The sequence below is a fragment of the Oncorhynchus masou genome, chromosome 27, assembly GCF_036934945.1.
Source record: "Oncorhynchus masou masou isolate Uvic2021 chromosome 27, UVic_Omas_1.1, whole genome shotgun sequence".
Classification (NCBI taxonomy): domain Eukaryota; kingdom Metazoa; phylum Chordata; class Actinopteri; order Salmoniformes; family Salmonidae; genus Oncorhynchus; species Oncorhynchus masou.
Genome location: NC_088238.1, coordinates 22,006,208 through 22,030,666, shown reverse-complemented (window position 1 = coordinate 22,030,666; position 24,459 = coordinate 22,006,208). Strand labels below are relative to the sequence as shown.

At 43.7% G+C, this 24,459-nt stretch overlaps 2 protein-coding genes across 2 annotated transcripts in view; one reads left to right on the top strand and one right to left on the bottom strand.

Moving 5' to 3' along the window:
* LOC135515790 (origin recognition complex subunit 5-like) overlaps positions 1 to 15,845 on the bottom strand; it is a 40,004-nt gene extending 24,159 nt beyond the window's left edge. The window contains exon 1 of the mRNA XM_064939529.1: positions 15,520 to 15,845. The gene's annotated coding sequence lies outside the window, so the exon portion shown is untranslated. The remainder of the gene's footprint in view (positions 1 to 15,519) is intronic.
* Positions 1 to 24,459, top strand: part of LOC135515791 (LHFPL tetraspan subfamily member 3 protein-like) — a 41,905-nt gene that overhangs the window by 10,635 nt on the left and 6,811 nt on the right. The window lies entirely within an intron of this gene.

Below are 24,459 nucleotides of genomic sequence, written 5' to 3'. Positions count from 1 at the left end.
TTATTTCCTGCTGTTGCTCTTTCAATGGAGAGGGGGGGTTAATAATGGGATTAGGACTGGTCGACTGACTGAGACGCTGGTACAGCTGACAGGAGAGATAACACAGCCTTTCCTAGAGGTCCTGCAGGATGCACATGGTGTATTTGTCAGTCTGCTGTTGGTGATGCATGCTACAGCTCAGTAACAGTACTAATCATGCAAATCATAAAGAACCACAGAGGGACTACTAGTGCTACTGTACCAGTCAAAGGTTTGGACACACTTACTCATTCAAGGGTTTTACTTTATGTTTTACTATTTTCTGCATTGTAGAATAATAGTAAAGAAATCAAAACTATGAAATAACATATGGAATCATGTAGTAACCAAAAAAGTGTTAAACAAATCAAAATATATTTTAGATTTTAGATTCTTCAAAGTAGCCACCCTTTGCCTTGATGACAGCTTTGCACACTCTTGGCATTCGCTCAACCAGCTTCACCTGGAATGCTTTTCCAACAGTCTTGAAGGAGTTCCCACATATGCTGAGCAATTGTTGGTTGCTTTTCCTTCACTCTGTGGTCCAACTCATCCCAAACCATCTCAATTGGGTTGAGGTCAGGTTATTGTGGAGGCCAGGTCATCTGATGCAGCACTCCATCACTCTCCTTCTGGGTCAAATAGCCCATACACAGCCTGGAGGTGTGTTGGGTCATTGTCCTTTGGATAAACAAATGATAGTCCCACTAAGTGCAAATCAGATGGGATGCCGTATCGCTGCAGAATGCTGTGGTAGCCATGCTGGTTAAGTGTGCCTTGAATTCTAAATAAATCACAGTGTCACCAGCAAAGCACCATCACACCTCCTCCTCTATTCCATGCTTCACGGTGGGAGCCACACATGCGGAGATCATCCGTTAACCTACTCTGCGTCTCAAAAAGACACGGCGGTTGGAACCAAAAATCGCAAATTTGGCCTCATCAGACCAAAGTACAGATTTCCACTGGTTGAATGTCCACTGCTCATGTTTCTTGGCCCAAGCAAGTCCTCTGTACAGTTGATGTTCAGATGCGTCTGTTACTTTTACTCCGTGAAGCATATATTGTGGCTGCAATTTCTGAGGCTAGTAACTCTAATGAACTGTTCCTCTGCAGCAGAGGTAACTCTGGGTCTTCCTTTCCTGTGGCGGTCCTCATGAGAGCCAGTTTCATCATAGCCCTTGATGGTTTTTGCAACTGCACTTGAAGAAACTTTTGAAATTCTTGAAGCTTTCCGTATTGACTGACCTTCATGTCTTAAAGTAATGATGGTCTGTAGTTGCTCTTTGGTTATTTGAGCTGTTCTTGCCATAATATAGCTTGGTCTTTTACCAAATAGGGGTATCTTCTGCATACCAATCCTACCTTCTCACAACACAACGGATTGGCTCAAACGCATTAAGAAGGAAAGAAATTCCACAAATTAACAAGGCACATCTGTTAATTGAAATGCATTCCAGGGGACTACCTCATGAAGCTGGGGCGGCAGGGTAGCCTAGTGGTTAGAGTGAATAAGAATTAAATAAGAATTTGTTCTTAACTTACTTGCCTAGTTAAATAAAGGTAAATAAAAAAAGCTGGTTGAGAGAATGCCAAAAGCGTGCAAAGCTTTCATCAAGGCAAAGCGTGGCTACTTTGAAGAATCTCAAATATAAAATATATTTAGATTTGTTTAACACCTTTTTGTCTACTGTGTGTGTAGGTGTGTGCAGCTGTATGCAGCATTGTCTGTGTATTCCTACACATTTGACAGTTATCCTTCAGGAGTTATGCGTGTGCAGTATTTGCCAGCACTACCTGGGTAATCTTGGGTAGAATGAGCAATCTACAAATGCTCTACTCTGCAAATGTTCTACTCTGCAATAGAGATCTTGCTCAGTCTGCTGCAGTGCAGATGTAGGCTATTAATTTGAGCCAGCATGCTTACAGCAGGAAAATAATCCTGCAGCAACAGGACATTGTAATTATTATGTGTATTATAAATAATGGACATTTTTGTAGGAGGTGATTCATTTTTCGTAAATACAAATCTAAAATGGAAATTACAAACTTCAGAAGGCTTTTAATAAACCTCAAATAAACCAGAAGTTTTACATTTCCTGCATTTCAGTTAAGTTCTCCTGTGATCAAATTAAGATCCTACATATGTATCATCCATCCCCAAGGGAGCGTCACTAAATAGCTAGGCTACCCACCACTGCACAAGGGATCAGTGACAAATCCCCTAGCAGGGGAAAGTGATCATCTCAAGGAGCATAAGCTTCTCCCAAGAAGAGAAAATACTGCCTGTCTCTCACTTTCTCTCTCCATTCTCTCTCTGATACAACTCAGCTATCACTGATCATAGTGAGAGAAGCTGACTTATTTAAAGCAGATGGGTTTATGCCACATGTAAAACTTAATTTTAGGTCACTTGTAGAAGTAGCTATCATCAACTGCAGTAGTGTGTAAAAAATAAGTTGACCCGATTGACTTGTAATTTTTATGTTTGTCCTACTGCAGTTAGTCAAACAGTATGTGCTGAAATAAACGTTTAATACAACTGTCATGACGTGCCCTGGGGGGAGGATCCAAGCCCCCCCCCACCCCTTCAATTCAATTCAAGGGGCTTTATTGGCATTTGAAACATATGTTAACATTGCCAAAGCAAGTGAAGTAGATAATAAACAAAAGTGAAATAAACAATAAAAATGAACAGTAAACATTACACTCACAGAAGATACAAAAGAATAAAGATATTATAAATATCATATTATGTATATATACAGTGTTGTAACGATGTGCAAATGGTTAAAGTACAAAAGGGAAAATACATTTAAAATACATTTACAATGGTGTTTGTTCTTCACTGGTTGCCCTTTTCTTGTGGCAACAGGTCACAAATCTAGCTGCTGTGATGGCACACTGTGGTATTTCACCCAGTAGATATGGGAGTTTATCAAAATCGGGTTTGTTTTCAAATTCTTTGTGGATCTGTGTAATCTGAGGAAAATATGTGTCTCTAATATGGTCATACATTTGGCAGGAGGTTAGGAAGTGCAGCTCAGTTTCCACCTCATTTTGTGGGCAGTGTGTACATAGCCTGTCTTCTCTTGAGAGCCAGGTCTGCCTACGGCGGCCTTTCTCAATAGCAAGGCTATGCTCACTGAGTCTGTACATAGTCAAAGCTTTCCTTAAGTTTGGGTCAGTAACAGTGGTCAGGTATTCTGCCACTGTGTACTCTCTGTTAAGGGCCAAATAGCATTCTAGTTTGCTCTGTTTTTTTTGTTAATTACTTGACACATTGGAAGTAATTATCTTTTTGTTTTCTCATGATTTGGTTGGGTCTAATTGTGTTGCTGTCCTGGGGCTCTGTGGGGTCTGTTTGTGTTTGTGAACAGAACCCCAGGACCAGCTTGCTTAGGGGACTCTACTCCAGGTTAATCTCTCTGAAGGTGATGGCTTTGTTATGGAAGGTTTGGGAATCGCTTCCTTTTAGGTGGTTTGTAGAATTTAACGGCTCTTTTCTGGATTTTGATAATTAGCAGGTATCTGCCTAATTCTGCTCTGCATGCATTATTTGGTGTTTTACGTTGTACACGGGGGATATTTTTTCAGAATTCTGCATGCAGAGTCTCCATTTGGTGTTTGTCCCATTTTGTGAATTATTGGTTGGTGAGCAGACCCCAGACCTCACAACCATAAAGGACAATGACTGATTAAACTGATTAAAGTATTTTTTGCCAGATCCTAATTGGTATGTCGAATTTTATGTTCCTTTTGATGGCATAGAATGCCCTTCTTGCCTTGTCTCTCAGATCGTTCACAGCTTTGTGGAAGTTACCTGTGGCGCTGATGTTTAGGACAAGTTATGTATCGTTTTTTGTGTGCTCTAGGGCAATGGTGTCTAGACGGAATTTGTGCTTGTGGTCCTGGCGACTGGACCTTTTTTGGAACACCATTATTTTGGTCTTACTGAGATTTACTGTTAGGGCCCAGGTCTGGCAGAATCTGTGCAGAAGATCTCGGTGCTGCTTTAGGCCCTCCTTGGTTGGAGACAGAAGCACCAGATCATCAGCAAACAGTAGACATTTGACTTCAGATTCTAGTAGGGTGAGGCCGGGTGCTGCAGACTTTTCTAGTGCCCTCGCCAATTTGTTGATATATATGTTGAAGAGGGTGGGGCTTAAGCTGCATCCCTGTCTCACCCCACGGCCCTGTGGGAAGAAATGTGTGTTTTTGCCCATTTTAACCGCACACTTGTTGTTTGTGTACATGGATTTTATTATGTTGTATGTTTTTCCCCCAACACCACTTTCTATCAATTTGTATAGCAGAACCTTATGTCAAATTGAGTCAAAGGCTTTTTTAAAAATCAACAAAGCATGAGATGACTTTGCCTTTGTTTTGGTTTGTTTGTTTGTCAAATAGGGTGTGCAGGGTGAATACGTGGTCTGTCGTACAATAATTTAGTGAAAAGCCAATTTTACATTTGCCCAGTACATTGTTTTCACTTAGGAAATGTACGAGTCTGCAGGTATGATAATGCAGAGGATTTTCCCAAGGTTGCTGTTGACGCCTATCCCAGTTAAGAATTTGTTCTTAACTGACTTGCCTAGTTAAATAAAGGTAACAATAATAATAATAATACTTATTGGGGTGAAATTTGTCTCCACTTTTGTGGATTAGGGTGATCAGTCCTTGGTTCCAAATATTGGGGAAGATGCCAGAGCTAAGCATCATGTTAAAGAGTTTTAGTATAGCCAATTGGAATTTGTTGTCTGTATATTTGATCATTTCATTGAGGATACCGTCAACATCACAGGCCTTTTGGGTTGGAGAGTTTTTATTTTGTCCTGTAGTTCATTCAAGGTAGTTGGAGAATCCAGTGGGTTCTGGTAGTCTTTAATAGTTGATTCTAAGATTTGTATTTGATCATGTTTTTTGCTGTTTATTATTTGTTATATAGCCAAAACGATTGGAGAAGTGGTTTACCCATACATCTCCATTTTGGATAGATAATTCTTCGTGGTTAGAAGTGGTCAGAGTCTATGGATTTTTCAATTACATTGAGTGGATTTCTGACGTGCTGTTCCTTCTTTTTCAGTAGTTTATTTCTTTATTGTTTTAGTGATTCACCATAGTGAATGTGGAGACTCAGGTTTTCTGGGTCTCCATGTTTTTGGTTGGACAGGTTTCTCAATTTCTTTCTTAGGTTTTTGCATTCTTCATTAAACCATTTGTCATTGTTGTTCATTTTCTTTGGTTTTCTGTTAGAAATTTTTAGATTTGATAGGGAAGCTGAGAGGTTAAATATACTGTTAAGATTTTCTACTGCCAAGTTTACACCTTCACTATTACAGTGGAAAGTTTTGTCCAGGAAGTTGTCTAAAAAGGTTTGAATTTGTTGTTGCCTAATTGTTTTTTGGTAGGTTTCCACACTACATTCCTTCCATCTATAGCATCTCTTAACATTACTCAGTTCCTTTGGCTTTGATCCCTCATGACTGAGTATTGCTCTGTTCAAGTAGACTGTGATTTTGCTGTGGTCTGATAGGGGTGTCATTGGGCTGACTGTGAACACTCTGAGAGACTCTAGGTAGAGGTCAGTGACAAAGTAGTCTACAGTACTACTGCCAAGAGATGATCTATAGGTGTACCTACCATAGGAGTCCCCTCGAAGTCAACCATTGACTATGTACATACCCAGCGTGCGACAGGGCTGCAGGAGTTGTGACCTGTTTTTGTTGGTTATGTTGTCATAGTTGTGCCTAGGGGGGCATATGGGGAAGGGAATGCTGTCACCTCCAGGCAGGTGTTTGTCTCCGTGTGCTGAGGGTGTCAGGTTCTTGTCCGGTTCTGGCATTTAGGTCGCCACAGACTAGCACATGTCCCTGGGCCTGGAAATGAAGGATCTCTCTCTCTCTCTCTCTCTCTCCACAGTTTTATGACTTTACGACAGGTCGTAAATGCCTGGAAGGGACCCTCTCCCCCTTTAGACATGCAGTATTGAGAGAGTATTGAGGGAGAGAGAACAAAGAACTTCTCTTGTCAAAACTCCTAATCACCGAAATGGGAGTATTAAACAATATTTCTACATTTGAGAATGTGGGAATGGTCCGTGGACACTTAAGGGACAGTTATAACAAGTGTGTTTCAGTTCGTGATCTCATGAAGGACAGGAAACACACATAACTGTATCTCTTAAAGTGTACATTTCCCAGCCGTCAGGTTTACATCTAAATATTGTGAAACGTATGTGATTAAACATTAAACTATTTGTGAAAAGATGTAACGTGATGTTAACCTTCTCAATGAGAAAATATGGGGTTTCATATAAAGTTAACCAAGTCAGTAACCACGCCCACGTGAGCATAGACATTACGTTGGCGTTATGGACCGCCCTTTTCTCTGAAGTGTGTAAAACCCACTCCTGATGAAATTCACATTAGTCCAGAGAACATGCAGCTGACGCTTCATGTGAAATAGTTTAAACTACAACTCTACCAAAGGACAAGTCTGAGAACTCCGGGACAGAGTCCCCAGGTTGGAATGGCTACAATTCTATAGGTCATTCTATAGGAGACCATGCAGCTGTAGTTTTGGCTACACGGCTGAAAATTGTTCCACTCTATCGATCACTACAGAATAACTATCGACCACTACAGAATAAGAGCAAATCTTAGATGCATGATTACTAGTCTGCAGCTTGAAATTACATAAACCTAGAACGAGAAAACCGACAACCACCAAAGCATCTATTCTATGAGAACATTTCCGAATGGTATTCTGAAGTATCCATTCTAAATACCTACAACCACGAAAGACATTGAAACTTCTGGGAAAGGTAACCAGAGACTCTGATGAACTCTACAGGACAATCAAGGATTCCAACAGAGAAGACAACAACGACATATGGGCATAAATATATACATTTAAATTATTCTCGAATGAGTGGCCGTTCAGGTGCAAAGGACTAGCATTTCAATTATTATAATTATCCATTGTGTGTCGTGAATCGCTTTTGTCTTTCCTGCTCTCTCAATCCCCACCCATTTCCTTTGTCTACCAAACCGTCATATTGGCTTAGCCCACTAGGGACTTTTCTATCATTGTTAGTAACCAATATCAACTGTTTGTTTGTTATGTATTTCTGTGATTACTTAGTTAGTAAATAAATAATTAAGCCAATTTGTATATTGATGATTCATTATGGAAACTAGGGTTCGTGCAGATATCCAAGGGTTTGCGACGTTCAGTAATGAGAACTGATGAGGTAATAATTCATTAATAGAAGACTAATTGATCAGATATTAATATATATATAAAAATTATAACTCTGTAGCTCTAACCATTTTCCCGTGGTGCCACGTCTTCCTAATTAATTCATGTTTACATGATTAGCTTAATCACATAATAATTAAACCTATAGATCTGATTTTATATAAATAAGTCTCCACATTTAATGATAGTCCAGACACGACACAGCATTGACAAGAACATCAAATGTCAGTGTTTGTCCTACATTCATTTAGCAATGGTGCACCAAATGTCTGCCGAGACTCGCTTTTAAGATCAGAGTGACACGTTACAACATCAGATCGTCCGAGAAATCTCCAAGGTAACTAGCTAGCTAGGTTGTAATCCTGGAAGTGTATCCAACCCTATTAATATATTTATAAATGTATGCCCCAGGAAGACCCTGCTACCTCTGCCACCACTGGTGAAAGAAATCCTAGGGGAAACACTGCATGGGAGATAGTGGCTGCTGCAAACACCAACCGCTAAAGATAAGACTAGAAATCAGGGCATTTAGTTTCAGAATTGTGTACTTAATGTATGTGTAAGACATGACTTTAACTTTGGTGTATCTAAGGGTCACAACAAGGCTCTCTAAAGAGCCACAATTGAGTGACTTTCTCTGGGCTGAATTTCCCCCAGGTCTGTGAACCTTAGCAGTGAGAGCAATCACAATTGAGATCTCACTGTCAGAATTGTTTATCCGTTAAAAAAATGCTGCATGCCGAAATGCTAAATACATGACCTTGTAGAATGTGTTGAAGCATCTTGAATCATTGAATGCATAGAAATGCATGAGCCATATCAATAACACTGCGTAACTCTGGTTTGTGAATAAAGTATAGTTGCGTCAAATATGAATGAAAGGCTTTGAAGGCGTTTGGTATTTCAAGTTGCCGTGTGGGAGCAGTTTTAGATGAAATGCAATCGTGAGTTGTGCAAATACATTCATATCTGCTGTAAACAGGGGATAGCAGGTAGGAAATAAACTCAGTTGCTCTTTTGAATCACATGAACTCAAACACAATGGTGCAGCCCATTCCAGCAAGCTGAATCTCCCTGCTCAACCACAGGTTCTTGAAAAAGAAAAACAGTCCTGAACAAGCATTTCCCTTCCTGACTTCATAATTAAGAAATAATGACAGTTTAGAGTTGTTTAATTATGACTAGAGGCAAAAGAGTAAAAATGAACTACAGATAAAGACAGGATGGCGCCGGAGGAGATGGCTGACGTTTTACAGGCTCCCAACCAAATGTGCTATTATGTGTGCTTTTTCTCATTATTTGTAACCAATTTTCTACATAATGTTTCTGCCACTGTTTCTTATGACCAAAAAGAGCTTCTGGATATCAGGACAGCGATTACTCACCTCGTAATGGACAAAGATTTTTTCTTTAGATCCTTCGTGTCCGAGTCGGACACAAAGGATTTACTTCAGACACTTGACAAGGCCCAAATCCCCATCATTCGCATGAAGAAGAGACGGAGACATCGGTGACGTAGGTCGGGGTGCTTTGCAAGGATCCGACGGTGAGTGAGTAATCACCCTCTACCATCAGTCCTCGTAACCAACGTACAATCATTGGATAACAAAATGGATGAGCTCCGATCAAGATTATCCTACCAATGGGACATTAAAAACTGTAATATCTTATGTTTCACCAAGTTGTGGCTGAATGACGACATGGATAACATACAGCTGGCTGGGTTTTCAGTCCATCGGCAAGATAGAACAGCTGCCTCCGGTAAGACAAGGGGTGCGGTCTGTGTCTATTTGTAAATAACAGCTGGTGCACAAAATCTAATATTAAGGTAGTCTCGAGGTTTTGCTCCCATGAGGTAGAGTATCTCATGATAAGCTGTTGATCACACTATTTACCAAGAGTTTTCATCTATATTTTTCATAGCTGTTTATTTACCATAACAAACCGATGCTGGCACTAAGACAGCACTCAACGAGCTGTATAAGGCCATAAACAAACAAAAAATGCTCATCCAGAGGCGGAGCTCCTAGTGGCCGGGGACTTTAATGCAGGGAAACTTAAATCCGTTTTACCTAATTTCTACCAGCATGTTAAATGTGCAACCAGAGGGAAAAAAACTCTAGACCACCTTTACTCCACACATAACTCTATCCTCCTGATTCCTGCTTACAAGCTAAAACTAAAGCAGGAAACACCATTGACTTGCTCAATAAGGAAATGGTCAGATGACGCAGATGCTATGCCACAGGACTGTTTTGCTAGCACAGACTGGAATATGTTCTGGGATTTTTCCGATGTCATTGAGGAGTACACCACATCAGTCACTGGCTTCATCAATAAGTGCATTGATGACATCGTCCCCATACGACCGTACGTACATACCCGAACCCATGCAACATCCGCACTGAGCTGTGTAGAGCTGTCACTTTCAAGGAGCGGGACTCTAACCCGGACGCTTATAAGAAACCCCGCTTTGCCCTCCAACGAACCATCAAACAGGCAAAGCATCAATACAGGATTAAGATCGAATCGTACTACACCGGTTCCGACACTCGTCGGATGTGGCAGGGTTTGAAAACTATTACAGACTACAAAGGGAAGCACAGCCACGAGCTACCCAGTGACACAAGCCAACCAGATGAGCTAAATAACTTTTGTGCTCTCTTTGAGGTAAGTAACACTGAAGCATGCATGAGAGCATCAGCTGTTCCGGCGACTGTGTGATCACACTCTCCGTAGCCGATGTGAGTAAATAGGTCAACATTCACAAGGCCGCAGGGCCAGACGGATTACGAGGACATGTACTCCGAGCATGCCAACTGGCAAGTGTCTTCACTGACATTTTCAACATGTCCCTGACCGAGTCTGTAATACCAACATGTTTCAAGCAGACCACCATAGTCCCTGTGCCCAAAAACACCAAGGTAACCTGCCTAAATGACTACCGATCTGTCGCACTCACGTCTGTAGCCATAAAGTGCTTTGAAAGGCTGGTCATGGTTAACATCAACACCATTATCCCAGAAACCCTAGACCACTCCAATTTGCATGAAAAAGGAGGATCGAGCACTCTCCCATTCTCATCGATGGGGCTGTAGTGGAGCAGGTTGATAGCTTCAAGTTCCTTGGTGTCCACATCACCAACAAACTATCATGGTCCATACACACCAAGACAGTCGTGAAGAGGGCACAACAACGGCTATACCCTCTCAGGAGACTGAAAAGATTTTACATGGGTCCTCAGATCCTCAAAAAATTCTACAGCTGCACCATCGAGAGCATTCTGACTGGTTGCATCACCGCCTGGTATGACAACTGCTCGGCCTCCGACCGCAAGGCACTACAGAGGGTAGTGTGTATGGCCCAGTACATCACTGGGGCCAAGCTTCCTGCCATCCAGGACCTCTATACCAGGCAGTGTCAGAGGAAGCCCCAAAAAATGTCAAAGACTACAGCCACCCTAGTTATAGGCTGTTCTCTCTGCTACCGCATGGCAAGCAGTCACCTACAATGCTTTCCGAATTAACTACATAATATCGACTGAACATAGCCGTTTTTTCACATATCTCTTCATTGAGCAGTACCAAGTCTAGGTCCAAAGGGCTTCTTAACAGCTTCTACCCCCAAGCCATAAAACTCCTAAACAGCTACTCAAATGGCTACCCAGACTATTTGCATTGCACCCCCATTTTTACACTGCTGCTACTCTCTGTTTATTATCTATGCATAGTCACTTTACCTCTACCTACATGTACATATTACCTGAATTACCTTGAACTGGTACCCCCTGTATATAGCTACAACTACTGTTATTTTATTGTTGCTCCTTAATTATTTGTTATTTTATTTATTTTTTACTCTTGTTTATTTTAGTAAATTCTTTCTTAATACTTTTTTTCTTAAAACTGCATTGTTGAGGGCCTCCCGGGTGGTGTACTGCAGCGCCAGCTGTGCTGCCAGAGACTCTGGGTTCGTGCCCAGGCTCTGTTGTAACCGCCCATGACCGGGAGGTCTGTGGGGCGACGCACAATTGGCCTGCGTCGTCTGGGTTAGGGAGGGTTTGGCTGGTAGGGATATACATGTCTCATTGCGCACCAGCGACTCCTGTGGCGGGCTTGGCGCAGTGCGCGCTAACCAAGGTTGCCAGGTGCACGGTGTTTCCTCCGACACATTGGTGCGGCTGGCTTCTGGGTTGGATGCGCGCTGTGTTAAGAAGCAGTGCGGCTTGGTTGGGTTGTGTATCAGAGGACGCATGACTTTCAACCTTCGTCTCTCACGAGCCCGTACGGGAGTTGTAGCGATGAGACAAGATGGTAGCTACTAAAAACAATTGGATACCACGAAATTTGGGAGAAAAAGGGGTAAAATTTAAAAAAAAAACCTGCATTGTTGGTTAAGGGCTTGTAAGTAAGCATTTCACTGTAATGTCTACATCTGTAGTATTCGGCGCGTGTGTCAAATAAAATGGGATTTGATTTGATTGTGTTATGATTGAAAATGAGATCCTTATTGTTAAAAACTCTGACCTACATGTGCCAACAAACAAACCACAAGACACACACATGAAAACAGGTGTGAACAAGATCTGTTTCTTATGCTGGATATTCCTGAGGAGGCTTCAACACCCTGAATGTTGAATGAGGGCCATTAACGTAGACTTGTATTGGCCATGTTGATGAACTATGACAAGCACATCTAGCATACAGCATGGTGAACTCTTCTCACCACCAAACATTCTGCTCTCAACCTGTTAAATAAAATCGCTGTTTGATCCATCAGTCCAGACAGTGTTGTTGTAGTCTAAGTAGTGATAGGCTATAGATGTATTGACCCCCATATCTCCTCCAGTCTCTGTCCCAGCCAGCATTCAGAGGAGTTGGCTTTATAGATCTCCAAACTGTGTTTATCTTCTAGATCACCAGAGCCAAGCAAAGGAGACAGGGATTTGATTTATCCTCCTCTTCCAGAGAGAGGAAGGGAAGAAGGAGGGAGGGAGGGACAAGGGTATGGTGAACCATTAAAAAAGCAGCGAGGCGGCAGCAGCAGCATCGTGTGTGTGTGATGTTGGTGTGTCTGAGTTTGCTTTGTTAAGAGACTGTTGCGCAGTTCCTGTTTCTGTCATCATCAGTCTCTCCAACCGGCTGGTTATGACACCTGGCTTTCATTGTTGGGTTCTGTTGTTGAGTGATTAATGGGGAATGAATGAGATGCAGCGAGGGTAAGACTACTTGGCCCAGTTACTCAGGTCTAGAAAACAACAACGCCACCTGTAAACTGCTCATCTTTAAGAGACTGTGTGCTTGATATATGACTGTGTGGGCAGTGGTGACTCGTCTCGTACTGGCCAAAGTTTTCAGAGACCTTTAACTTTTTTGTTCATTACTTCTCAGTCCTCGTCTGTGGCATCCATTTTAAGTTTCCACGCCAATCAAAGGAGGACATAGGGCAAATCCTTTGATGTGCTGGACCTGGGCAGCCATCCACTGTGTTGGAGTGTGTACGCCTCATCCTACTCATCCGGTCTCTCTCTTCCTCCCCTGCTCCTCCTGACCCATGGCTAATCAATCACTCATTGTTTTGATCACATTTTCAAACCGTAAACCAAAACCCAAGCCCTGAGGGCAATCTCATTCTCCATGTTATCCATGGCCGCCTCATCATCTCGACGCTCATCATTTTAATCTGCTCATCAATCAATGCATCATAATGGATTGGGTTTTCCTGGGCTTGGCTGGCATATTGCCGTGCCTCCAGCATGTATTACCCGAGCTAACCCCAAGTCCCTCCCCCCCTGGGAGAAGCAGCCTGTGAAGATGTAGGTGGTCAGCTGACCCCAGAGTTGAAGGGAAACATGACAGCCTATTGCTAGCCAGCCACAGAGACCGGGACCTGGCATAGGGGTCTAATAAATGACCAGCAGGGATGTTTTTCCTGGAGCACCCTGTCATTGTCAAGTAAGCACTAACACCGCTTGGGGAATTGCCCCCGAACAGTAATTACTGTGAAGGAAGGCAAGTGCAGCCATTGAATGGGAAATTAGCCACTGGGCAAAAACTGGTGAAATCAATCATTGGGGTGACATTGAATCAATGTGGAAAACTGATTGGATTTGCAAAAAGTCATCAATGTATGGGCATTTCATATTTTTTTCAACCAACTTTGAACCTAGAACCAATGAGATGGTGACATTTTTTGATTTCACGTTAAATATACATAAGTTTATAACTCAACCAAGTGTGTTAAATGTATGTGAAATGGGACCAGTGTGTATATTTAAAGGTATTGGATCTCTGTAAGACAAGCCATTTTTATTAATTGGTGCAATATCTAAAGGACTGGTAGTACCGAGCAGAGCTGGTTTTGAGGAACAATGTTCCCGCTGTGAAAGAAACAGCTAATGATGTTGACAGAGTGTTTCTTTCAAAGCGAGCCTTGCCAAGACCGTGGTAAAAAAAAAAACTTGTACAAATGAGGTCTGTGTTGTGAGGACATCAAATGGCTTCGGCACTCGCGGAGCAGCACAACAGCAGAGGTTGTTATCTGAAAAATTTAGCGCAGTATATTGGTCTCCGGGAACGTGTGGTTGATACTCCAAGGAGTCTGGATGAGGACACGTTCTGTGTGCATTGCTGCACTTGTGACTTATTCTACAATTTCCCCTGGGTTCAAATGCCATACTTCTCTTTAATGGGATACTTTAATGAGATCGTCTATGTTACAGCTTCTGGTTTAGCATTGTAGTTAAGTAATTTTTGTGTTGCGGTGTTGATCTAGCTGTCACCCAGTACGTTTACATGGACCTGTTTATGAGGGTTACGGCTCGGAGGATGCGTAGCTGAGAGAGAGATGCACTGTTTCACCGTTCGCTGCCAGCTCTGGAGTCAATATTCTTTCCGAGCTTGGCTCGCTCACTCCCCTGGGTTGCCATGGAAACGGCACACTACTCGCTCGCTTCCTGCCTCTCCCACTCTTGTTGCTGTGAGATGGGCAGGAACTCTCGGACACGGCGGGCGGAGACTGGTGTAGTGGTCAAAGAGATTCCTGCTGGGAAGGCACCGCTCGAGTTAAAAGGTGTGTCTCCATGGCAACCAGCTAGATATCGACCAGTCTGCCCTTTAAGCCGTTCCCTGCTGCCCTCGCCGCATGGGCACTAGTTGGCATCAAAGCCTTCCCTCTGATACAGCTCTGCCATTCATCACTGCTCACCAAGCTCCTGCTGATCACTCTTGTTGATCATCATGACATAAGATCAGAGTGGGCAGAGAGAGACATTATGTGTCTGGCCCCCTACACAGACAATGAAAGGACTGACAGTCCATCATTTAGCTTGGAAACTAGATTCAACCACTCACATCTCTCACTCTGTAGACATTTTCAGCTTTATAAATAACTTTTAAATTCCACAATTATTTCAGTATTCCACTCTCTGTGACACACTGCTTCCAGATTCTCACTATTGTCCCATTCAACAGTCTCTTCCCACTTCAGCTGAATGTTATTTTCATGATTACAGCACAACAGAGACGGTTGCATAAAGTAACTGTGCAAGATCACTCCCTCTTTCCCCTCCTCTCTCAGTCCATCATTAGTCAGCTTGGTACTTTCAAACTGATCTCCAAGCAGTAGAGAGAGGATCACATCACATGTACCCTTCCGTCAGCCCAGATCAGAGGAATATTAAAACAATCCCATCAGCCAACTTCAAACAGAGCTGGGTGGGAAAAAGAAACGAGGACATCTAGAATATTCACCTGAACTGCCTTAGCCATCTTCCACTTCCAGAACTCTGTCACCACATCTGAGGAACTTGGGAAAGAAAGGAAGGATCCACGCTGAATAGTGATGAAGTTATTCTAATCTAATGGGGAGATGATGAGGCTATACTAGGGCCTGTCTCTTTCTGTTCAACTAAAAACTCAGGGAAGGGATTTTTGTTAGACATCAAGCATTGATGAGACACCTGGGTTGATTGGCGCAATGTAGAACTAACCCTGTGGGGGAATTATCTTGGAGGCTTGCAGCTCTCCATCAGAGTGGAGGAAATTGCTTTTCTATTGCTGCTCATTCAGCACAGTCAGTAAGCAGTTCCCAGTCTGTAGCTGGGTCCCATCCAAAAAGCCTTGTTACTTTATGATACTATACTACTACTACTCAGCTTATACTACTACCGTACTCATTCCCTCTCATGGAAGAGCATCAAAACATTATTAGGTTGATTTTTTTTCTTCTTCTACTCACATGATTACACAGTGTGTCAATAATTGTTGTTTTCCCTGTGAGGCTGCATTTCTTGTCACTGTGGCTCCTCGTTGGCAGACACTCGGTACTCGGCGGGTCTGCTGGCAGCCGCCGGTAATTAATTGTAACACCTGTTCCCCAATCACCTCTTCTGCTCTTCCGCCCTAGAGGTTCATGGGAGACAGTGTCCTCTGTGCAATGTGTCAGGCTACTGTAATACTACAGCACTTTATGAGTATGATAAAGGGCATGTCATATCTGAGCGAGGGGTTGAGCGTGAGTGTCCGTGACTCTTTAGAGGGATTGAGGCATATGGCAGGGTTGGGTTTACTCATGAGATGCAATGAAAGAGTGACCGATCAAGAGAGAGAGAGAGAGAATGAGGGAATTAAAGAGAGGAACAGAGAGGAAGGGGAAAATGAGAGAGAGAGAGAGCTGGCTGTGTGACTCATGTTGTCCTCTGTCACTGTCACAGCGTCAGGAGTGTGTGACTCTCTCGGCTCCCTGAGAGAGCCAGGAAGAGGTGACGCAAGAGGTTTTAGTCCGCCCAAAATCTGTCCATGAAAATAAGGAATTTAATGAGTGTCAACAAAAAATGTTATTGCTGATTTGCTGTGTGTGGCTTATTTGATCGAATAGAAGTTTTGTAATGGTTAAGTTGTTATGAAAGCACTGATATAAGTGGACGCACATGGCATTTCTGCAACTTTATATCAGACCCTGTTGTCATAGAGATAGAGGACTCATCATGGATATAACCCGTTTAGCATGGACATTGCCATTGAGGGCTTCCACCATTTCATAATAGTCATCTGGGTGGGGATTTCTATGCATTGGGAGCAATCAGCCAATGAAGAAGAAGAAAATGGAATACTTTAAAATGGAGCCCTGTAACAATGTGCTCTGAGAGTCAGATAGCAAGTTAAGGGAGTGAGTGTTTTAATAAAAAAACACAACATAATACAAAATAAGAAATACGAACAATGCACAGAAGGAAGGATCCAAGGGGAGTGACATATATAGGGAAGGTAATCAAGGAGGTGATGGAGTCCAGGTGAGTGTCATGAGGTCCTGGTCCATGTGACGATGGTGACAGGTGTGCGGGATAATGAGCAGCCTGATGACCTAGAGATCGAAGAGAGAGCACACGTGACAAGCCAAGAGGGGGTCAGTCAGTGGGCTTTCATAGAGAGATTTAAACCAGAGGAGGTCCGTCAGTGGGCTTTCATAGAGAGATTTAAACCAGAGGTCTGTCAGCGGGCTTTCATAGAGGGATTTAAACCAGAGGGGGTCCGTCAGTTGGCTTTCATAGAGAGATTTAAACCAGAGGGGGTCCGTCAGTGGGCTTTCATAGAGAGATTTAAACCAGAGGTCTGTCAGCGGGCTTTCATAGAGAGATTTAAACCAGAGGGGGTCCGTCAGTTGGCTTTCATAGAGAGATTTAAACCAGAGGGGGTCCGTCAGTGGGCTTTCATAGAGGGATTTAAACCAGAGGTGGTCCGTCAGTGGGCTTTCACAGAGAGATTTAAACCAGAGGGGGTCCGTCAGTGGGCTTTCATAGAGAGATTTAAACCAGAGGGGTCCGTCAGTGGGCTTTCATAGAGAGATTAAACCAGAGGTCTGTCAGTGGGCTTTCATAGAGAGATTTAAACCAGAGGGGGTCCGTCAGTGGGCTTTCATTGAGAGATTTAAACCAGAGGAGGTCTGTCAGTGGGCTTTCTTACAGAGATTAAAACCAGAGGGGGTCCATCAGTGGGCTTTCATAGAGAGATTTAAACCAGAGGGGGTCCGTCAGTGGGCTTTCATAGAGAGATTTAAACCAGAGGAGGTCCGTCAGTGGGCTTTCATAGAGAGATTTAAACCAGAGGGGGTCCGTCAGTGGGCTTTCATAGAGAGATTTAAACCAGAGGAGGTCTGTCAGTGGGCTTTCTTACAGAGATTTAAACCAGAGGGGGTCCATCAGTGGGCTTTCATAGAGGGATTTAAACCAGAGGAGGTCCGTCAGTGGGCTTTCATAGAGAGATTTCAACCAGAGGGGGTCCGTCAGTGGGCTTTCATAGAGAGATTTAAACCAGAGGTCTGTCAGTGGGCTTTCATAGAGAGATTTAAACCAGAGGTCAGTCAGTGGGCTTTCATAGAGAGATTTAAACCAGAGGGGGTCTGTCAGTGGGCTTTCATAGAGAGATTTAAACCAGAGGTCTGTCAGTGGGCTTTCATAGAGAGATTTAAACCAGAGGAGGTCCGTCAGTGGGCTTTCATAGAGAGATTTAAACCAGAGGGGATCCGTCAGTGGGCTTTCATAGAGAGATTTAAACCAGAGGGGGTCCGTCAGTGGGCTTTCATAGAGAGATTTAAACCAGAGGGGGTCCGTCAGTGGGCTTTCATAGAGAGATTTAAACCAGAGGGTGTCCGTCAGTGGGCTTTCATAGAGATATTTAAACCAGAGGTCTGTCAGTGGGCTTTCATAGAGAGATTTAAACCAGAGGTCAGTCAGTGGGCTTTCATAGAGAGATTTAAACCAGAGGGGGTCCGTCAGTGGGCTTTCATAGAGAGATTTAAACCAGAGGTCTGTCAGTGGGCTTTCATAGAGGGATTTAAACCAGGAAAACAACATTTACACCTATGAGGATTATCATAATGATTCATGTAGTGATGAAAAGACAGACGTTTTTTTCTATTGCTATATCTGACAATGGGTTGAATGGGTCATTTTGCTGTTGCATTTTACGATAAACTACACTATGCTGCCTTGGGAGACAGTAATGACATCAGTCCTGCAAATACAAGAGCATGGTCCTGCATGGCCTAATGGATAGAGCACAGCACAGCAACATCAGGATTGTGGGTTAGATTCCCGCTGGGGCCACCCATACAGAAAAACATTAGGATGGTGGGTTTGATTCACGCTGGGGCCACCCATACAGAAAAACATCAGGATTGTGGGTTAGATTCCCACTGGGGCCACCCATACAGAAAAACATCAGGATTGTGGGTTAGATTCACGCTGGGGCCACCCATACAGAAAAACATCAGGATTGTGGGTTAGATTCCCAGGATTGTGGGTTAGATTCCCGCTGGGGCCACCCATACAGAAAAACATCAGGATTGTGGGTTAGATTCCCGCTGGGGCCACCCATACAGAAAAACATCAGGATTGTGGGTTAGATTCCCGCTGGGGCCACCCATACAGAAAAACATCAGGATTGTGGGTTAGATTCCACCCATACAGAAAAACATCAGGATTGTGGGTTAGATTCCCGCTGGGGCCACCCATACAGAAAAACATCAGGATTGTGGGTTAGATTCCCGCTGGGGCCACCCATACAGAAAAAAGGTGTATGCACACGACTGTGAAACGCTTTGGATAAAATCATCTGCTGAAGGGCATATACTATAACGCTCTGCATTTTCTGACGGAATCAAAAAACATCTGAAAACAAAATGATCTGAAATATTCTTCATGAGGAGTCACAACAGTGTACCCTTGTACATTTGGTAAGAATAAGGCATGTAGAAACTTGTGTTTCGGTGGACTGTTTATTCCCCCTCCCCCACCCCTGGCTATTATGAATAGCTAATAATAGTATAACTGCTGTGATCTTGCCTGGGCCTGGGGCTGATACAGACGTGGGCGGCTTGCTGCAGAATGATTGGATTATTCATTTGATCCCCAATCACTTTTACGGCACACTGTCCTCCAGGGACCATCCATAAACCCCTCTGCTTTAGGAATGGAGAACAGAAGCAGATTTCTCTGCTGTGAATAGGATAGGACTTTTTCACAGTCAGGGTAGAAAAGACACAAAGGTCAAAGTAATGAATTGCAGAACAAATGCAACATATCTATTGGTTTAATTAAGAACCACCATTGCTGCTCAATTAAGGACAGGATGGAGTAGTCTTGCTTGTTGAACACTTCCTTTCCTCTCTTTGTGTCAGATGGTGTCACGATCGTCGTAGTGAAGAGACCAAAGCGCAGCGTGGTGTGAATACATTCTTTTAATGTTAGACGAATGAACACGAAGATCACTAAACAAACAAACAAACAAACAAACAAACAAAATAAGACGACCATGACCGCTATCAATACTGTGTGCAAACATGCAACATCACATAGACAATAACCCACAAACCACAATACAAAACAGGCTACCTAAATATGGTTCCCAATCAGAGACAACGACAAACACCTGCCACTGATTGAGAACCATATCAGGCCAAAACACATAGAAACAGACTAACTAGACATGCAACATAGAATGCCCACTCATATCACACCTTGACCAACCAAAACATAGAAACAAACAGCGCAAATAATGGTCAGAGTGTGACAGATGGGACTGGGATTCTAACCCTGTATCCTCCCGATGGTACTTCCATTCAGCAAGCCCTCCCTCTATCCCTCTATCTTCTCCCCCATCCACACTCCCTCTATGTATTCCCACCTTCCTCCTCTCCTCTCTCCCTTGGAAAGAAAACAACAGGCACCTCATATAACTCTTACTCTGTTCAGACACTCGTTGTATAAACTAATAGTGCGTGTTCCTGACATGATGCTCTTTGCCTCTCTGTCTGCCTGCTCCACCTGTGCACAGCAGAGAAGCAACAGCTACAATTGATATTATTCTGCACCTGAGCCATAGAGACAGAGTGCTCAGCTCTTTCCCTCTCTCCTTCTGTCCCTCTCTCTTTCTAATCTCATTCCTTTGCCTTTATCTCTCCCCCTCTCCTTCCCTGTCTGCTTCCTTGTAAAATCCTTGTCGGCCCCAACGACAAGTGAAACAAGTTGTCGTGGAGGGAGCGAGAATAAGAAGCATGCCAATGCTATAGTCTGCCTGAGTGTGTTGGATGCATACAGAGATGAGGGGGAAGAATGCACTCGAATCCAAACCACAGAGCAGCTCATGTAAGCCAGTTGGGTGAATGCAGCAGGTCTCCAATGGGGGTTTCAGCACCTCTTGATTGGACAGCTCCCTGCTAGCATTAAAATTCAACGGTCTAAAATGAATCTCTTTGGCTGTAATCGTATTGACTGCTCTGTTTGTAGAGTCAATGTGCGGTGCTGTAATTGGCTGTGCGTGTGCGTGCACATGGGTGTTTGCATTTGTGCTTTTGATGAGCTAATGAGCCTGGCCATATGCAGAAGACGGCACAGCATCCATGTCACACAGCCTACATCCCCACATTACCCTCAGCCTTTAACCCACTGAGCCTGTGACCAGCAGCACTATGGGAGGATTGAGGGGAAAGGTGTGAGAGGATTCGCACTGTAGAGGAGAGAGCCCAATTTTCATCTATCTGTCTCTGCCCCAATTTACACTCTCTATATATGCATTTGGCATGGTTCACCTCAATCCCAACCAACCAGCACTGAAAGAAAACCTGCACGCACTGAAAGAAAACCCAACCAGCCAGCCTCAATCACAACCAACCAGTACTCAATCACAACCAACCAGCCAGCCTCACACAGCCTCAATCCCAACCAACCAGCCAGCCTCAATCACAACCAACCAGCCAGCCTCAATCACAACCAACCAGCCAGTCTCAATCACAACCAACCAGCCAGCCTCATTCACAACCAACCAGCCAGCCTCAATCACAACCAACCAGCCAGCCTCAATCACAACCAACCAGCCAGCCTCAATCACAACCAACCAGCCAGCCTCAATCAACCAACCAGCCAGCCTCAATCACAACCAACCAGCCAGCCTCAATCACAACCAACCAGCCAGCCTCAATCACAACCAACCAGCCAGCCTCAATCACAACCAACCAGCCAGCCTCATTCACAACCAACCAGCCAGCCTCAATCACAACCAACCAGCCAGCCTCAATCACAACCAACCAGCCAGTCTCAATCACAACCAACCAGCCAGCCTCAATCACAACCAACCAGCCAGCCTCAATCAACCAACCAGCCAGCCTCAACCAACCAGCCAGCCTCAATCACAACCAACCAGCCAGCCTCAATCACAACCAACCAGCCAGCCTCAATCACAACCAACCAGCCAGCCTCAATCACAACCAACCAGCCAGTCTCAATCACAACCAACCAGCCAGCCTCAATCACAACCAACCAGCCAGCCTCAATCACAACCAACCAGCCAGCCTCAATCACAACCAACCAGCCAGCCTCAATCACAACCAACCAGCCAGCCTCAATCACAACCAACCAGCCAGCCTCAATCACAACCAACCAGCCAGCCTCAATCACAACCAACCAGCCAGCCTCAATCACAACCAACCAGCCAGCCTCAATCCAACCAACCAGCCAGCCTCAATCACAACCAACCAGCCAGCCTCATTCACAACCAACCAGCCAACCTCAATCAAGACAATAAGCAGCCGTGGAGTGAAAGGGCGGAGAACTGGGGTTGTAATCTGGCTGTCTGTGTTGAGGAGAAGCAGCAACAGTTGGCGGGAGGAGACGAGGAGTGAGAGGACTGAAAGTTTCTGACTCTGACTCCTCCACTCCCCGATCCCCCCCCCCCCCCCAGGCCTCTACCCTGCCAATAGCTATCAGCTGGGAGGAGGAGACGAGAGACAGACAGAGACAGAAAGAGGTTAAAGAATTAAATTAAATTTAAAAAATTAAAAGATGGAAGGGGAGTTAGGAGAAAGAGAGTGAACAAGGAAAGGACAGACTCTTAACTTTCAATGATAGAAGGTTAGAGAATCTTCAGAAACTACCTAAAAACATGGTATGCAACATGTGGTAATGGCATGTTCTTTAGCTGTCGAACCTCAAAGCAGAGGTAAGGATATATATTATACGGTGAACAGGGAGAGCTGGGATATGCAGAAAGATCAGCAGACGAACACTAGATCCACATTCGATGCTGGCAACACATGAGAGGGGGAGAGAAAGAGAGAGGATGACGAGAGAGAAAGATGGGGAGAGAGAGGAAGAAAAGCCAAGGAAAGAGAGAGTGGCAGGGAGTCGAGAGGAGGGAGAGGAGAAGGTCTAGAGAAGGGGGAGATAGTGAAGGATAAATACACTGAACAAAAATATTTTAAAAACATGTAAAGTCTTGGTCCCATGTTTCATGAGCTGAAATAAAAGATCCCTTAAATGTTCCATATGCACAAAAAGCTCATTTCTCTCATGTTGTGCACAAATTTGTTAACATTTGTTAACATTTCTCCTTTGTCAAGATAATCCATCCACCTGACAGGTGTGACATATCAAAAAGCTGATTAAACAGCATGGTCATTACACAGGTGCACATTGTGCCGGGGGCAATAAAAGGCCACTCTAAAATGTGCAGTTCTGTCACACAACACAATGTCATAGATGTTTTGAGTGAGCATGCAATTGGCATGCTAACTGCAGGAATGTCCATCAGAGCAGTTTCCAGATAATTTAATGTTAATTTCTCTACCATAAGCCGCCTCTAACATTGTTTTAGAGAATTTGGCAGTACGTCCAACCGGCCTCACAACCGCAGACCACGTGTATGGCGACGTGTGGATGAGAGGTTTGCTGATGTCAACGTTGTCAACAGAATGCCCCATGGTAGCGTCAGTGGCTCATTAATTGTCATTGGCTCATTAATTGACTTATTCAATGTTTGCCTGAGTCTTAAACTTTAGGCTCCTTGTCCATTTCAGATGTAGGATCTTAACCCATATTGTCACAGTAAAATAATCCTGCAACAACAGGATTTGAACATTTGATGTTGCCTGTTCGTTGGTTAGGCTAATAGCGGGTCAAAAGTAGGCTACATGAAAAGTGCAATACTGTTATTATAACCGTGTGTTAGTGTGGGTTTTCAGGGACTTTTGTAAATCACGAGGCTCATCTGCATTTCCTGTGTTGCAGGAAAATTGATAACAAAAGTGATCAAATTAAGATCCTACATCTGTAGGTTCCCATGCTCTCTCCTCACTCTGCATCTCCCTGGTTCACTGCAAGAGGAAGTGAACGGGTAAATTATGTTTTTATTATTAATGATGAGTTCAGAGTTAGAATGACTGCCCTCCTCTCAGTCTGGACCCAAGCTATAAGACCACCTCAGGACCGTATTGTGTCATTAATGAAAAGGTCTGGAAGTGAGAGGACCATAGTCAAATGCAGAGCATCCAATCCAACGCTCTCTCACACACAGCACATATAAACAAGATCAACGTTAAAAACGAGAGAAACTCATCGGTGTCCCATCCTCTGATCCGAGAACAGTGATTAGCAATGTGGATGATCAGTGCCGGAGTCTGACGCAGCGCTAACGCTCCCGGCTAGGACGATCTGTTCACAATGATTCATAAATAGAGAGGCATAGGTGATCATATCTCAATGTATTTAATTGAAATGATTATGTTTTTGTCAAATGCTATTGGTTTGGGCTACTTACGGTCAATTTACAGAGTACAAATGATTTTAAATTGTGTTCCGGCCCCCTGACCATCCGCTCAAGAAAAAATTGACCCGTGGCTGAATGTAATTGGGGACCTCTGGTGTAGAGGTGGGATTAGATTATAGCTATTACACGCTTTAACACCAGTGTGCATTATTACAGACCATTTAGCACCGTTTGTATCATTACCACAATTCTGATCCATATCATCATGTCCTGTTCAACTCCAGACTAACAGGAAACCACATGTCCTGTTTAACTCCAGACTAACAGGAAACCACATGTCCTGTTTAACTCCAGACTAACAGGAAACCACATGTCCTGTTTAACTCCAGACTAACAGGAAACCACATGTCCTGTTTAACTCCAGACTAACAGGAAACCACATGTCCTGTTTAACTCCAGACTAACAGGAAACCACATGTCCTGTTTAACTCCAGACTAACAGGAAACCACATGTCCTGTTTAACTCCAGACTAACAGGAAACCACATGTCCTGTTGTCCTGTTTAACTCCAGACTAACAGGAAACCACATGTCCTGTTTAACTCCAGACTAACAGGAAACCACATGTCCTGTTTAACTCC